Source organism: Coregonus clupeaformis, chromosome 33, assembly GCF_020615455.1.
Source record: "Coregonus clupeaformis isolate EN_2021a chromosome 33, ASM2061545v1, whole genome shotgun sequence".
NCBI lineage: Eukaryota > Metazoa > Chordata > Actinopteri > Salmoniformes > Salmonidae > Coregonus > Coregonus clupeaformis.
This window is the reverse complement of record NC_059224.1, coordinates 442367-454804: the sequence shown is the minus strand read 5'-3', so window position 1 is coordinate 454804 and position 12438 is coordinate 442367. Positions and strand designations below refer to the sequence as shown.

At 44.9% G+C, this 12438-nt stretch overlaps 1 pseudogene; it reads left to right on the top strand.

Annotated features, from left to right (window-relative positions):
* Nucleotides 1-1135: 1135 nt before the first annotated feature.
* On the top strand, nt 1136-11965 carry LOC121558901 (annotated as a pseudogene).
* Nucleotides 11966-12438: the final 473 nt, after the last annotated feature.

The following is a 12438-nucleotide window of genomic DNA, read 5'->3' as shown; positions in this document are numbered from 1 at the left end:
TTGTCTTATCTTGCTTGTGCAACTAGCATTTCTTTCAAATGGGAATTATAGTGCTGTGTTGGACTTAATAACACAAAGTCAATCATGTCTGAAGATGTACAATCATGTGCTTTCATGAGATACTACTGTAATCAAATCAAATTTGATCACATGCACCGAAAACAACTGGTGTACACTTTACAGTGAAATGCTTGCTTACGAACCTTTCCCCATGATGTAGTGTTTTGAAAATAAAATAGTAACTAACACATGAGGAATAAAATAACATACACAAGAATGGGAGTAGCAGGGAGTAGCAGATCAATGTGCAGATGTACAGTCGTGGTCAAAAGTTTTGAGAATGACACAAGTATTGGTCTTCACAAAGTTTGCTGCTTCAGTGTTTTTAGATATTTTTGTCAGATGTTACTATGGTATACTGAAGTATAATTACAAGCATTCCATAAGTGTCAAAGGCTTTTATTGACAATTACATTAAGTTTATGCAAAGAGTCAATATTTGCAGTGTTGACCCTTCTTTTTCAAGACCTCTGCAATCCGCTCTGGCATGCTGTCAATTAACTTCTGGGCCACATCCTGACTGATGGCAGCCTATTCTTGCATAATCAATGCTTGGAGTTTGTCAGAATTTGTGAGTTTTTGTTTGTCCACCCGCCTCTTGAGGATTGACCACAAGTTCTCAATGGGATTAAGGTCTGGGGAGTTTCCTGGCCATGGACCCAAAATGTCGATGTTTTGTTCCCCAAGCCACTTAGTTATCACTTTTGCATTATGGCAAGGTGCTCCATCATGCTGGAAAAGGCATTGTTCGTCACCAAACTGTTCTTGGATGGTTGGGAGAAGTTGCTCTCAGAGGATGTGTTGGTACCATTCTTTATTAATGGCTGTGTTCTTAGGCAAAATTGTGAGTGAGCCCACTCCCTTGGCTGAGAAGCAACCCCACACATGAATGGTCTCAGGATGCTTTACTGTTGGCAGGACACAGGACTGATGGTAGCGCTCACCTTGTCTTCTCCGGACAAGCTTTTTTCCGGATGCCCCAAACAATCGGAAAGGGGATTAATCAGAGAAAATGACTTTACCCTAGTCCTCAGCAGTCCAATCCCTGTACCTTTTGCAGAATATCAGTCTGTCCCTGATGTTTTTCCTGGAGAGAAGTGGCTTCCTCGGTGCCCTTCTTGACACCAGGCCATCCTCCAAGGTGTGACTTGAAATCTATTTCAAGTTGTTCTGCCCATGCATACTAAGTGTAGTCCTAAAAGTACATGCCATCCCTTGAGAGCAATCTTGAATGTCTATGCACTCGTGCGCGTCACCTTGTCGCCTCTGCGGTCAACCTTTTTGTACAACCCTTCACGTTCCAAAGCCACGCGTCCAGCGGAGTCCGTTCCATTTTACACCTAGAAATAGGGGTGTGCATTAGAAGTATCTCTAGGCATGTAATATTAGCCACGCTGATGGACATTATTGTAGATTTTGTCAATGCTTTATTTTGAAAATACATTCCAATAATGTATTTTTTGTGCGTTTGTGTGCGCCTTTGTGAACGACCACAGAAAACTCCTGCTACCTATTTTGAGAATGTGGTATCGCCGCTAATTCTCTAATGGGGTATACAAAGAAAAGGTGTTTTGTTGTCAGGAAGAAGGGGTGAAATTCATGTCAAAACATAACTTTACTGTATATGCGTTGATAGTGCATGTAAACATTATAGACCCGAAAGGATACGTGCATAATCTTCAGTGATGTCCACTCCAGCGAGAAGGCGACTCATGAGGGATTTCAAAAGGTGATTTGTTGCGGGGGTGTCAAGGCATTGAGCTTGTTTACTGTTTGACAAACCTACATAGTGATCTGGATACAGCGCTGCTTACAAATATGTTGATACATCGTAACACTCCGTCCCCTAGTCACTTTGTATTGATTTATTCTCTTCTCATGCATCTGACAGATTGCAAGAAGATCCCCCAGCTGGCGTCAGTGGCGCTCCCTCTGAGAACAACATCATGGTGTGGAATGCTGTTATATTTGGGTATGAAAAGTTGCTTATATTTGCATATCAAATCAAAGTTTATTGGTCACGTACGCAGTTTAGCAGGTTTTGTAGTGGTGCAGCGAAATGCTTACGTTACTAGCTCCTAACAATGCAGTCAAATGTAAAACAATTAAAATGTAGCCCAAAAAAAAAGTCAAGAAATCAGGAACGGTGGGACGAATCCAATGAACAGAAATAGCACTGTAGCAGTATCAAAATGCAATCTATACATATGTACACCGGGGGAATTTACACAAGATAAACTAAGAATGATATGTACAGCAGTAGATATATTACAGTGAGCGTCAATAATTCAGTATATAAATAAATATGCGGTGTGTATAAACAGTGTAACTAAAATACAATTTACAGTAGTAGAAATATTAGAATAAGCTATGTCGGGGATACAACATTTAAATACATAGTGTGAAACGGGAAGTGGCCAGTGGTTCAATGTCTCTATAACATGGAACAGCATCGTTGTGAGTGTGTATGTAGGAGTGGTGAGTGTGTATGTACGTGTGTTCGTGAGTATGATGTGTGTGTGTATGTGATTAGCTTGTGTGAGTGTGCATCACCCGGTAGATGGCTAGTGATGGCTGTTTATCAGTCTGGCCTGGTAATAGAAGCTGTTTTTTAGTCTCTCGGTCTTGGCTTTGATGCAGCTGTACGTCTCAATCTGTCTAACCGTAGCGGAGTGAATTCGGGCGACTGAGGTCCTTGAAGACCCAGCGCCAGTATAAAGTGACAAAGGGGGCAGTTGAAATCGGCAAGGGGTCTACATTTTTGGAGGTTCTTGCATTTTAATTATATTGAATTCTGCTTATATAATCATGCTATACCACAATAAACAAAGTTCAAATGCCGAGACTCCGAGATCATTGAGTGCTTTTGAAATCTGTAGCCTATCTCTGCTGCGCTGTATCAGCACAATGAACAGCACGCAACAGCAAGGCCGTTTTGGTAATGAATATATACTACAAGATAGATTGGCTGTTTGTAATAGGTGAATTGCCGAATGTGAATGCAGCCATACACACAGCTGTCTTACCAAAATAATGCAAACTAAATGTTGAAAGTAGTAGCCTAGTTATTCATGCATGAAACAAAAAAACAGAATAGCAATTTGGCTTAGAATACCGACACAACTGCGAATGTGAACAGAACAAAACAATGGTACCAAGTAGTAGGCCTAGTAAACAAAATATCAGATCGATAAAGTTAGTTAAAAGTAAACAAACACTAAGTAAACTAAAGGCGAATAGAGATCCAAATAACCAAAACACAGCCTAAAGCCTACTACAGTGAGATGCAGCCATGCACAGCTGTCTTCCCAAATAAATACACTATAGTCAAAGTTTTAGAACACCTACTCATTCAAGGTTTTTTCTTTATTTTTACAATTTTCTACATTGTAGAATAATAGTGAAGACATCAAAACTATGAAATAACACATATGGAATCATGTAGTAACCAAAAAAGTGTTAAACAAATCAAAATATGTTTTATATTTGAGATTCTTCAAATAGCCACCTTTGCCTTGATGTCAGCTTTGCACACAAATAAAGAAAAACCCTTGAATGAGTAGCTGTTCTAAAACTTTTGACCGGTAGTGTAGGCCTATACAGGCCCGCTTCAAACATGGAAAATCATGCCCCTAGCTCAAGAGTTCAACAAACACTTTTCCAATACGCACCGTTACATTTACAGCAACGAAAATCAATAGGCTACCAAGTAAACCATAATAGAATGTATCTATTTCTATGATGAAACATACCAACATGTAGCTATACCCAGGGGCATCATTTGGGTTCCAGCATTGGAATTATATTGAATACTGCTTATCATGCTATACCACAATAAACATGAAAGTTCAAATGCTTTTGACCAAGAAGTGACAGGTTCAATGGCACACAATCTCCACTGCACTCTATCAGCTCCATGGACAGCGCCCTACACACTAAAGCAAGATTTTGTTAAAAACCAGCCAGCTAAATTGTTTCAATCTTATCTTTCAAAAGTGTTGCAGCCTCCTTGATGCTCTGTGGAACTTCCTTAGTAATCAATCATTTCATAATCCCAGAAATCTTCTTGTAAGATCCCCATCAAATGCCAGTTGGATTATATTAGCTTCCCTCGGGTGTTGCATGCATCTTCTGTGCTGACTGAACATGTTTGTCAAAGTGGAAAATGAGTTCTCGCATGTAGCTGTGGACGCCCCAAAAGTCAGTCCATGTTTCAGTGCAGTAACCACGGTCGGCGTAGAGGAGAGAGGCCCAGAGAATCATTGCAGGATATCAAGTGGGGTCCATTTGTCCTCATTAGAACCAGAGCAGGCGATTTCAGTCTGCAAAAACAGGCGAGCAACGCTAAACTCAGCTTCCACAAAATCTGTTTTGTTTAGATCCAGCAGTGGTTTCACCTTTCTCACATCTAGAAAGTCATGGCTCTCTGTGTCAAGGGCACACAGGGCCTCCACCAGTTGGCTGTTGTGTTCGCTGAATCGTTCTGACATTTCACCAATGACAGCATCCAAGAACAGTCTCAAATGCTTGATGCGTGCCTAGCAAATCATTTAGTAATATTGCTTGATGTGTGCCTAGCAAATCCTTTGGTACTCTCATTCTTACAGTTAGAATACCCAGCTTGAGTGAAGTCCTTGTCTGCGTTAGCATTGGACCCAACAAAGAACATTCGACATGGGAAACAAAATGCAGCATCTGCAGTAACCAAGTATTCCAGCCACTCTCTTCCTATGAACCAGTTGCTATTAAATTAACGTTTTTGGACAGAACCTGTGGCTAGGGTAGGATTCTAGGCTAACCTGGGCAGCTCCACTGTTCCAAGATCATCAGGCAGCTATGGAGCCATTATCGTGGCGCCACTTGTGAAAGGGTGGGTAGGCTCTGCACACGGAGCTAGCTGGAACTCGGCAGCATCATCGCTGCTGGGCTTGGCGGCAACCTCGTGGTTTGATGCTGCTGCTGCTGCTCATTGCTCTCCTTATCCTTTTCCTTTGTTTGGGTATTTTGGCGAAGCCAATTTCTGATATCATCGTGGCAGATTAGCTGTATTTGCGCTAGCTAAATAGGCTAAGGCTAATAACACTAACCCTTTTTACAGCTAGCTAAGAAGCTAACTAAACTCTGTAATGGTGGGGCGTGAGGCAGAGTTGAGTGAAGCAGCTTCAACAGTAAACTTGACCCAGCAGGCCCGCCCTTATAAATCAAAATCAAATATTAGAGGTGGAGGCATATCATGTTATTCACTTAGCCTACCACAGAGATGAGAAGCGTTTTTTCCAGCTGTTTATGGAAACCCAAAGGAGTCGTACCTAATCACCCAGTGGCTTTCCATAACCCCCTTACACACACCACGGTGCGCCCTGTCCATTGTGCTGACACAGCGCAGCGGGGATACAGATATTTTCTGTGCCAACCTGTCACTCAATCATTTAAACATTTTAGCAATTTTTATATAGGGACATTAAACTAAAACTGAGTGGGCTCAAGTTTGAACTGAGGGGGCTAACCCCCCCTTTAACCCCCTCATGGAGCCGGGCCGAAATGATTTTCTTGGCCTTCCTTTGACACCGGATGCTGTAGGTGTCCTGGAGGGCAGGCAGCGTGGCCCCAGTGATGCGTTGGGCTTTCCTCACCACCCTCTAGAGCGCCATGCGGTTGAGGGCGGAGCAGTTGCTGTACATGGCGGTGATGCAGCCCAACAAAATGTAGTTATCTAAACAACAGGGTGAAACTGGAGTTTTATAGGAAGCATAGTCTCTTCTACCAGCTACGTGCTTAATCCATTATGCACAGTTTAGTGTAACCGATGTAAATGGAAAAATATTCTTTATATTCTTTATTTAACCATTGTTTATACAGGTTTTTCTCATTGAGATAAAAATCTATTTTTCAAGAGAGACCTGGACAATTAGATGTACCAGTAAACTACTACCTACTATTGCCTACATGACTCACCAAGTTGGCAGTTGTAACCTAGCCCAAAGTTATCTCTAGTTCATCTCCCTGTAATATGGATATCTTCCATACAGGGTTCTAGCGCGATGCGCCTAGTAGAGTGTACCACCACTATGTCAAGTTGATACTTGTAAAGGAAAGTCAATTCTAATGCTTCCTTGTGCATATGTTTGTCCTGTGTAACTGCATGTTTTTCTTTGGGTGCTGAAATCTGTAGTTTTTGTCAACCTGCCCCCCGTAATCCACTGTTTTCCAATGGAGTAGAAAGTGACTTCAAACGTGCACTACCACTCGATACCTTTATAAATATCCATTCTTGAATCTTTACTGTGCACCTGTGCTTGTCCTAATTGTTATAGAGTTGTCAGTTGGATTTGGAATCCATATTTTTAAATACTGTATATTGCATTCTATGCATCCCCTGCCCAAACAAAGAAATCTGCCGTGCAAAGACGGCCTGCTCCTTCTCCTTTAACAAACAATGGCTTCCTTGGCAGAGGTCGTGTAAAATGCTACTTTTATAAAAAACTATGGATTTCAGCACCAAAAGAAAGCTTGCAGTTACACAGGGCAAACATAGGTATAAGGAAAGCATTAAAGAATGGACATTTTTACAAGTATTTACTGATAGTGACTCGATGTCATCGGTGGTACACTCCGCCGACACTCATCGTATCTCAACTCGGAAGTTTGTTTAAATCAAATCAAATCAAATTGTATTTGTCACATGCGCCGAATACAACAGGTTACAGTGAAATGCTTACTTACAAGCCCTTACCCAAAAAGGTAAGGGGGGGTAGAAGGATTACTTTTATCCTATCCCAGGTATTCCTTAAAGAGGTGTGGTTTCAAATGTCTCCGGAAGGTGGTGAGTGACTCCGCTGTCCTGGCGTCGTGAGGGAGCTTGTTCCACCATTGGGGTGCCAGAGCAGCGAACAGTTTTGACTGGGCTGAGCGGGAACTGTGCTTCCGCAGAGGTAGGGGAGCCAGCAGGCCAGAGGTGGATGAACGCAATGCCCTCGTTTTGGTGTAGGGACTGATCAGAGCCTGAAGGTACGGAGGTGCCGTTCCCCTCACAGCTCCGTAGGCAAGCACCATGGTCTTGTAGCAGATGCGAGCTTCAACTGGAAGCCAGTGGAGTGTGCGGAGGAGCGGGGTGACGTGAGAGAACTTGGGAAGGTTGAACACCAGACGGGCTGCGGCATTCTGGATGAGTTGTAGGGGTTTAATGGCACAGGCAGGGAGCCCAGCCAACAGCGAGTTGCAGTAATCCAGACGGGAGATGACAAGTGCCTGGATTAGGACCTGTGCCGCTTCCTGTGTAAGGCAGGGTTGTACTCTCCGAATGTTGTAGAGCATGAACCTACAGGATCGGGTCACCGCCTTGATGTTAGCGGAGAACGACAGGGTGTTGTCCAGGGTCACGCCAAGGCTCTTCGCACTCTGGGAGGAGGACACAACGGAGTTGTCAACCGTGATGGCGAGATCATGGAACGGGCAGTCCTTCCCCGGGAGGAAGAGCAGCTCCGTCTTGCCAAGGTTCAGCTTGAGGTGGTGATCCGTCAACCATACTGATATGTCTGCCAGACATGCAGAGATGCGATTCGCCACCTGGTTATCAGAAGGGGGAAAGGAGAAGATTAGTTGTGTGTCGTCTGCGTAGCAATGATAGGAGAGGCCATGTGAGGATATGACAGAGCCAAGTGACTTGGTGTATAGCGAGAATAGGAGAGGGCCTAGAACTGAGCCCTGGGGGACACCAGTGGTGAGAGCACGTGGTGCGGAGACAGCTTCTCGCCACGCCACTTGGTAGGAGCGACCGGTCAGGTAGGACGCAATCCAAGAGTGAGCCGCGCCGGAGATGCCCAGCTCGGAGAGGGTGGAGAGGAGGATCTGATGGTTCACAGTATCAAAGCAGGCAGACAGGTCTAGAAGGACAAGAGCAGAGGAGAGAGTTAGCTTTAGCAGTGCAGAGAGCCTCCGCGACACAGAGAAGAGTAGTCTCAGTTGAATGACCAGTCTTGAAACCTGACTGGTTTGGATCAAGAAGGTCATTCTGAGAGAGATAGCAAGAGAGTTGGCTAAAGACGGCACGCTCAATAGTTTTGGAGAGAAAAGAAAGAAGGGATACTGGTCTGTAGTTGTTGACATCAGAGGGATCGAGTGTTGGTTTTTTGAGAAGGGGTGCAACTCTCGCTCTCTTGAAGACGGAAGGGACATAGCCAGCGGTCAAGGATGAGTTGATCAGCGAGGTGAGGTAAGGGAGAAGGTCACCGGAGATGGTCTGGAGAAGAGAGGAGGGGATAGGGTCAAGCGGGCAGGTTGTTGGGCGGCCGGCCGTCACAATCGCAAGATTTTATCTGGAGAGAGGGGAGAAAGAAGTCAAAGCATAGGGTAGGGCAGTGTGAGCAGGACCAGCAGTGTCATTTGACTTAACAAACGAGGATCGGATGTCGTCAACCTTCTTTTCAAAATGGTTGACGAAGTCATCCACAGAGAGGGAGGAGGGAGGGGGGAGGGGGAGGAGGATTCAGCAGGGAGGAGAAGGTGGCAAAGAGCTTCCTAGGGTTAGAGGCAGATGCTTGGAATTTAGAGTGGTAGAAAGTGGCCTTAGCAGCAGAAACAGATGAAGAAAATGTAGAGAGGAGGGAGTGAAAAGATGCCAGGTCCGCAGGGAGTCTAGTTTTCCTCCATTTCCGCTCGGCTGCCCGGAGCCCTGTTCTGTGAGCTCGCAATGAGTCATCAAGGCACGGAGCTGGAGGGGAGGTCCGAGCCGGCCGGGAGGATAGGGGACATAGAGAGTAAAAGGATGCAGAAAGGGAGGAGAGGAGGTTGAGGAGGCAGAATCAGGAGATTGGAGGGAGAAGGATTGAGCAGAGGGAAGAGATGATAGGATGGAAGAGGAGAGAGTAGCGGGAGAGAGAGAGAGCCAAGGTTGCAACGGCGCATTACCATCTGAGTAGTGAGTAGTGTTGGAGGAGAGCGAGAGAGAAAAGGATACAAAGTAGTGGTCGGAGACATGGAGGGGAGTTGCAGTGAGGTTAGAAGAAGAACAGCATCTTGTAAAAGATGAGGTCAAGCGTATTGCCTGCCTTGTGAGTAGGGGGACGGTGAGAGGGTGAGGTCAAAAGAGGAGAGGAGTGGAAAGAAGGAGGCAGAGAGAAAGAGTCAAAGGTAGACGTAGGGAGGTTGAAGTCCCCCAGAACTGTGAGGAGTGAGCCATCCTCAGGACAGGAACTTATCAAGGCTCAAGCTCATTGATGAACTCTCAAGGGAACGTGGAGGGCGATAAATGACAAGGATGTTAAGCTTAAATGGGCTAGTGACTGTGACAGCATGGAATTCAAATGAGGAGATAGACAGATGGGTCAGGGGAAAAATAGAGAATGTCCACTTGGGAGAGATGAGGATTCCTGTGCCACCACCCCGCTGACCAGATGCTCTCGGGGTATGCGAGAACACATGGTCAGACGAGGAGAGAGCAGTAGGAGTAGCAGTGTTTTCAGTGGTAATCCATGTTTCCGTCAGCGCCAAGAAGTCGAGGGACTGGAGGGAAGCATAGGCTGAGATGAACTCTGCCTTGTTGGCAGCAGAACGGCAGTTCCAGAGGCTGCCTGAGACCTGGAACTCCACGTGGGTGGTGCGTGCATGGACCACCAGGTTAGAGAGGCAGCAGCCACGTGGTGTGAGGCGTTTGTATAGCCTGTGCGGAGAGGAGAGAACAGGGATAGACAGAGGCATAGTTGACAGGCTACAGAAAATGGCTACAATAATGCAAACGAGATCGGAATGAAATGAACTAAACATCTGGTAAAGGAGAGCGGGGCCTCCCTCACCACAACACCCAAATATAACTCTCCCAACTTCCACCTCAGAAACTATAATTGTTGTAAACTACAGCGGTTCAATGTTTTCTAGGAATAGACTAACTTAGTTTATTCAGCTAGCTAACTTGGTACAGTATTCTTCCGTGAAAATCGTCCAGGGCACCTAGTCATAAGACGCAACAGCCAGCTAGCATGCCGGACTCCAACAACACGGTTTAGCACCAATACTCGGCCACAACAAACCACCAGTGTGTCAACACGCCAAGCAGATCGTTCGTGTCCGTGTCTAACGTTGTGGGTTAGTCCCGACAGCTTGAGCGAGTCCGTTGTCAACTTATTCAGCCAGTTAGTTAGCTAGAATAGTTAGCATACTAGCTACTAGGAGAAACCCCTCCTTTCACAGCACGAACACACAGAGAGAGCCAAGCTAACGTTAACTAGTCACCCATGTCCCGAATTCCTTGAACGACTCTGGCTACCAATATGAAAAAACAAAACACAAATGTAGGTTATAACTTACCCCTAGCAGCTACTGTTAGCTAGCCAAGTGCAAAGCAAGCCACTGAATTGACTCAGCCAGTTCAGCGTCTGTTCGCTAGGGTCGTTCCAGCTATTGTTTACTAGTAGCTATCCAGGTAGCAACAAGCTAGCTAAATTTCAAGCACAGTAGCCACTTACTACCTAACGTTAACGGTTCAGACAATGAGGTTAGAAAACAGCTGAATGGTAGGCATTATTGTATGTAATTATTGTAGGAAGCCAGCTGGCGCAATTACAGGCACTCTCAGGCCTGAAACAACTATACCGTTGCTAATAGTTGCCAGCAGCTACCCGCCAGCTAGTCCAGGTAGTGGGTTAGCTAGCTAGCTTCGTGCTTCACCGTGCTCATTGAATACAATACTAACCTACAATAATTACATACAACAACCCACGATAACTACCTACAATACCTAACTACAATCTAAATACATAGTTTAAGCTTTAAGCTTTAAGCTTTACTCGACAAAGCCCAAACTATGTATAAAGCCAAGCTTACCCGACGACCTCACCCGACAACCTCCTCCTCTCCGACAACCTCCAACCAGGAACCTCACGATACTTCGTGTAGGTTCTTTGAGAGTAAGTAATTCAATGCATTATTTTCATTGCAGGCCAGAGGGAACACCGTTTGAGGATGGTAAGTAGGCCAGCCTGCATTCTGACATCTGAAGCCTATACATGTCATGTCAAATACCATTGGTGTTGGTTCACTGGCTGCAGCTCTTCGTCTCACAACTCTCCCATCCATTACAGGCACATTTAAACTTACAGTGGAGTTCACGGAAGAGTATCCAAACAAACCACCCACAGTCAGATTCGTCTCCAAGATGTTTCATCCAAATGGTATGCCATTTGTCTTGTTTTCCTTTTAGGAATCTAATTTGTTACTATTGTGCTTTGATCCTGTTCTTGTGGTTTCCTATATCCCCCCAGTGTATGCTGGTGGCAGTATATGTCTCGATATTCTTCAGAATCGCTGGAGTCCAACCTATGATGTATCATCAATTCTCACCTCTATCCAGGTATGTTGTATGGACAACCTCATTATCAAAGTTAACTGACCACATATGCACAGTATGTCTACACAGTGTGTTTGCGTAGCTCAAGGAAGTGACATGCATAACTCATGTACAGTGGACAATGACACTAGCGCAGGATTATCCAATCTTGTCCTAGAGAGCTACTGGTTGTGAAGCCCTGCAGTAACACACCTGCTTGAAATATTCAACTAATCATGGTCTTCTCTCTGTAGTCTGGACCATAAGTAGCTGGGTCAGGTGTGTTACTGCAAGGCTGGAACAAAAGCCTGCACAGCTAGTAGCTCCACTAGAGTTGGAGAACCCTGCAATAGTGTAATCTATCCATAATGTCTATGATCCAAACACAGTTTTAAACTTACCTGCATCATGTTTCATTGTTGCTGTTCGGTCATGGAACTTCTTCCTTGTCTTTCCAGTCTTTGCTGGGACGAACCAAATCCCAACAGTCCGGCAAACAGCCAAGCGGCACAGCTGTACCAGGAAAACAAACGGAGTACGAAGAGAGTCTCAGCCATCGTCGAGCAGAGCTGGAGGGACCGCTGACCCCTCCGGAACGACATCTCACCTCCCAAAGAACGTTCTTGAACGTTGTGTGGTTTAGCATAGCTGAGTGATTGGTGAAGCATTTCTTACTTTCCTTTCTCTCCATTGTTTTTGAGAAATCATGTGCACTTTAATGGTTTGTTCTACCAAGGGGGGTATCTTGCAGGTTCTTCTGTCACCCCTCGTTTACTTCATCAGTTTACTCTCCCACTAACCTATCAATCAAGTTGGACTGGTCCGAGATGTGGGTCGGGACTCAATGACAGTGACCACATTTACATGCGCACAGTATTCGGATAGTAGCTTATATCCTGCTTAAGGTCTTATTCGGGATAAGCTGTTTACATGTACCTTTGATATCCCACTCACGACTATCCCTGTAAACCATGAATAAACAGAACATTCCTAATTTAAGTTCATATGCGTTAAATGGAATAGTAACAGAAATCTGGACACTGACTGTAGGCCTATAA